Source organism: Gouania willdenowi, chromosome 3 (genome assembly GCF_900634775.1).
Source record: "Gouania willdenowi chromosome 3, fGouWil2.1, whole genome shotgun sequence".
NCBI classification, from domain to species: domain Eukaryota; kingdom Metazoa; phylum Chordata; class Actinopteri; order Blenniiformes; family Gobiesocidae; genus Gouania; species Gouania willdenowi.
The window spans coordinates 25,375,548-25,381,236 of record NC_041046.1 but is presented as its reverse complement, the minus strand read 5'-3'; positions in this window follow the sequence as shown (position 1 = coordinate 25,381,236).

Below are 5,689 nucleotides of genomic sequence, written 5' to 3'. Positions count from 1 at the left end.
TATGGGAACCACTGGTCATATGCATATAGCAAAAAAATAAATAAATAAATGAAAATTAATAATTTCATTCTACACAGCAGCTTTACAATGAACTGACCTGTTTAAAAACACAAATCCAAAGAAAGACATGTAAATTGTCATGGAGGTATGTGAATAGAGATTAAAAACAGCGTGACATTAGAAAACAGAATAGAAATGGACCAGCAGTCAGGTGCTTCCATGCTTTGCCACAAACTACACATTGGCCATAAGACTACTTTCTCACAGAAAAACTATCTCATCAAAAAAGCACAAATATGACAAGAGCTGCATTGCATAGCACTCGCCAAACATGTTTGATGCCCTTTACCACCATGTACTGTACATGGGTGGAATGCATGGAACTTTAGGTTTGACAAACATGAAAACAAAACAGAACAAGATTTGGCGTTAAAAATATTTAAGACTCAGACTCTCAAATTCAGCCAAACATTGTAGAGTTCTGTGCATCCTCTCAACCTCACGCTTCTCATTAAAGATGTAGCGATTCATATTTCACAGTTTTAGGGTGATGAAATGTGTATACATTACTGGTAAATATTTAATCAACAAATGTTTAGTAGATTTATTTTTCCCAAAATAAGACATTGTTTCTCACTGAAAATAGTTAATTAAATAAATCTGATAATTCTGAATAAGATGATTTATTGTGAGCTTACAGATTTTTATATATTCTTCCTCAACAAAATAGGTAAAATTCAGAAAAATGTCACTGTAGGGTTACATTGTATGACATTACATTAAGTGTGCAGGCCTATGGGGTACATGGCTTCAGGTTAAAAGTCTGAAGGGGTACGGGACTGTGAAATGATTGGGGAACCACTGCTCTAAGGCATGTAAGCGTGACAGAAGACATAATCAAAAAGTTCACTCACTAATAACGTATCACTTCTTGGAGATGGAGTGATGGAGGAGAACAAGGCAGCAGGCACACGTAGCCTTCATAGAACCAGTCCATTTTAATGAACAAACACCCAAATCCAAGGAAACAAAGGAGCAGCAGACGACACACCTCACCACACCAAACAATGAGGTTAACATTGACAACGAACAAGCCACCATTCTGTGTCCAAACACTCAGCTAAATCATGAGGGAGGCTTGATTGAGAATGAGCCACACCTGGGTGCTAAACATGAAGCAGATAATCATTCAACCTAACACAGTGATGTCACTGGGGGGTGGAGTCACAAACAAGAAGACCTGGGAAGCCAGAGGTGGCAAAAGTATTAGACTTCAGTACTCAAGTAAAAGTATAGATACTTGAATAAAAAATTACTGGTAAAAGTATTAAAGTTGCTCCCTTACTTGAATAAAAGTTTTTGTTTGGTTTTTTTTTAAGTACATACTACTAAATGTACTTAAGTAAAACAAATGTTCCTTCAATAATAAGACAGAGTTTTTAAACCAGCAAAATCCATACCTTTAAGAACTTGTAGAAAACTGGTACATGGAAATAAATTAAATCTGTTGCCCTTTATGAACACCTGGGGAATTCCGCACTTATAGATGCAATTTGTAAATAAAAAGTTTAAAAAATAATGCAAATTTTCAAATAAACCCAGATCATGTTTACTAGTACTAGCGTCTCCTCCAGCTTTGCAGTTGTGACTTCATCTTTGAGGGTCTTAAAACTAACTAGCACTTTTTAAAGTTAAGGAGTAGAAAGTACATATGTTTCCAAAAGTAATAATACTCAAGTACAGACAACAGAAAAAAACTAAAGTACAGTAACAAAGTATTTTTACTTTGTTACTTGTCACCACATTAAACTATACACAAAACAAAGACCCTGAACTAAAAGTTAACCAAAAGACCCTGACTTAATTACTGTTTTTCCCCAATGTTAACATCTCCGTTTTGAAATAAATGCATTTTTTTTGGGACATTTGAGACTAATAGAAGTGTTAGCTGGAACAACATCAGTTGCCATGAGAGAATAAGTGGTAAATTTAAGCATCATATGAGTGCTTGCGTGTTGGTAATGCGTGCGAATGTGCATGTGGGTGGAAGCCTTCCCCTTCGCTGACCCTCTTTGCGCCCAGAGGTCACGCATTGTTCAGGAGGATGCAGACAAACAGGCTGATGGATGTGCTCCTCAGGCTGTTTCCCTGGGTTCAGCAGGACTCGGGAAATCGTAATTCATCCCTTGGGAGAATCTAGAGGCGGACCAGGTCCTCTCTTTGGCTCAGCAGTCATTTGTTGCTGCATCCAGGATGTGGTGAAGTGGCTCTAGGAGCTCAGCTGCTGGGGCTGAATCTTAAGATGCAGCTGTTCCTGCTCAGAGAAGTTGTCCATGGCTTCCTCACATGATCTGACCAAAATGTCTGCTTTTCAAAAATAGTTTCCACACCACATAAACAAACATATTCAAATCCTAACTATAATAATAGCTTAGATTATCCAGCACTTTTTTCAAGGAGACTCAAAGAAACCATTATTCATTCATTCATTCCAGTCACTCACATCAATCATACCGGTGGTGGTAAGCTACAGTGTAGCCACAGCTGCACTGGAGCATACTGACAGAAGCGTGGCTGCCATTTCACACCTATAATGCCCTTCTGACCACCATCAACATTAATGCACAATTCATAGGGTCAGACTGGCCATCTGGTAAACCGGGCATCGTACCGTGGGCCGGTACGAGAGTGAGTGGAGGCAGACATGTTAACAGGTGGCCAAAAATGGTCCAAAAGTGGCAAAAATGTGTCAAGAAAAGTGAATTAAAAGGGTCATTAAGCAGCCAAGAGTGGCCAAAAAATGAGCAAATAAAGACGAACCAGGTGGTATGTAATGGCAAAGCGTAGCTAAAATGTGGCAAACAATACTGAAAAGGGGAAAAAATGTGGAACATTGGGTTATTTGAATAAAAAGTGGCCAAAAAAAATTAAAGAAAGGACAAAGATTAGAAGTTGTCAAAAAGAACTTGCAAAAATTTACAAATCCAAAAAAAGAGGGATATTTTTTAGCAAAAAGGTAGCTAACGTATGGAAAAAAAAAAGTGTCAGAACCTTTTTGAATTGGGCCAAAAATGGGACAAAGGAAGTTGCAAAATGGCCAAACGAAAAAGGTAAAAATAGGTTAAAGTTAAGGTTTTCTGGGTGAATAATATTTAAAAAAGACATAAAAAGCCACATGTTGAGCATTAACGACTTGACGTCTTCTACATGGTGTCTTCTGATAATGTAGTGAACTGGTCTGGACAGAAAATGCCAGGGATGATTTTTGGTCCCAGTCCACTTCTGATTCATATCCATTCATATAGGCAATACGTGGGTAAAGTACCCAATAACTATCAGTATTATACAATGTAAATAGTATACTGTCTTCCATTTTATATGCATTTGTATTTCATTTATTGTTTTTGCAGCAGTAAAATTAAAATTAAACTTTTTTTCACATTAGACAAAAAAAAAAAAATTACTTTGTTTTCATGCTTCTGTTTTTATTCATGTAATTTGTTTTTGTGCCGTTTGTTTCTATAGTTGCCTCACTATTTGTAAAGCACTTTTGTCACCTGCAGACTGTTTAAAAGCTCTATAAAAAAAAATGACATTAAATTAAGAATGATGCTCTCACATCCTCAAACTAAAGTCTGAAGTAACACTGATAGAAACGTTCCTTTCCTCACACACCCAGTATGTGGACATGTGGTTCCATTAAACTCCTTGATGTGAAGGTGAAGCCATCATAGGTCAGTTAAGCAGGAGTTAATGGATCTGGAGACATAGACTGATAGTTTTTTTTTTTTTTAGCCTAGTGCAAGCCATCACCCCCACGCCTCCTGCCAACGACTTAATTATGGTGAACTATTGAGTGGAAATGAGCAAAAGATCATGGAAACTCTTATGGATGTTCTGAGCAAAGATGAGATGAGGACTTAATGAGCAAATTCATCTCCAGACACACGTGTCTGAGAGTGCATAGCCTTCCAAAAAGGCCGACATGCTTTAAGTAACCAAACTTTCATTTGAGCTCATATATTTATGAACATATATGTCCAACATTTAACACACTTGTTGTAAAACACAAAGGAGATTTTTTCCTATCTGTAAAGGAATCAAGGAGAGAAAGCATCCTAGTGCTCCACTAGAGGGCGCTATTATTCTGTCCTGGATTGTCTTTCATAACCTGAAAAAGGCTCGACCGAGACAAAAAAGGTGTGATAGTCGATATCTCTTAAATGTTAAAAAAATATTTTATATTGGTTTATTATTACATCATTTTATTTAATTTTATTTTCTTTCATGTCTTTTTTATTTAGTTTATCTTGAGTTGTTTACACAATAATTGTTTGGGTTTTGTCATGAGCCAGCTTGAAAGGTCACAACAACAGGAAAGGTCAGGAGATAGGACAATGGCAAACATTCAATAAACCTCTAGTGTTTAATTAAGCAAAATCAAATATTCAAGTAAGTTAATAAATCAAATAAACCAAGTTGGTCTGAATTACACCAAATTAACTTTAATTCCATCAAAGTAAACCAAATTAGGCCAAACTAAACCAAATCTCATCAAAGTAAACTAAATGAGGCCAAATTAAACCAAATCCCACCAAAGTAAACCAAATTAAACAAAATATGAAAGTATCCAAAGTAGGCCAAATTAAACCAAATCCCACTCAACTAGTCTGGAGCACTCAAATGGACTATCCTATCCTTTTCGCCACTCGGTTCACTAACCCCAACCAGTCAAAGCAGATGGCTGCCACCTCTGAACCTGGTTCCACTGGAGATTTCTTCCTATACAAAAGAGGGATTTTTTTCTTCCCACTGTCGCTAAACGCTTGTTCATGTGAATCTTGTGGGTTCTTTCTTTTTACTAGGGTCTTTATATTTTGTTCAGTGCTTTGAGATGACTTTGTCGTATTTTGTGCTTTATAAATAAAGTTGAATTGAATTAAACCAAATTAGGTCAAAGTAAACCAAATCTCATCAAAGTAAACCAAATCTCATCAAAGAAAACCAAACTCATCAAAGTAAACCAAATCTCATCAAAGTAAACCAAATTAAACCAAATCTCAAAGTAAACCAAATTAGGCCGAAATGGACCAAATTGAATATTTATATCATGGAGCGTGTATATCAGTAGAGTCAGTAGTGTAAGACATGAGTGGAGATAATGTGAGTGTTGTGAGGTGTAAACAAAGCTAAAACCTAATCTAACGTATCTAAGTGAAACCAAGGTGTGGCATGTACCTGTGAGGAGGCCAGATGAAAGCGTGAGTGAAGGAGGAGCTTAAGTAACCTCAACACAATGGGCCCAGGTGTGTGACATTACCCAATCAGCAGGCTGGAACACTGAGCAATCAGCACATGACCGTTTTTTGTTGTTGTTTGTTTTACCTAAGGATCCTATTTTTCCTTCTGTTTAAAATTGATGTATGTGTGTATGCATTTATTTATTTTAAAGATAATTAAATCACAGTGAAATGTGGGCCACTTGACATTTCGTTACACGTGGGAATCAGATTCTTTTTGCCAGTGATAATATAATATATATTTTGATAAAGCCAATGTGATATGAACTGCCATTGTTCTGCAATTATTAAAAGGTATATATGAATAAAGTAGTAGTAAAGCAGTAGAGAGTCTTTGAAACAGGTAAAGCCACGTCTGCCGTGTGATTGTGATGTTGTAAAGAAGGAAG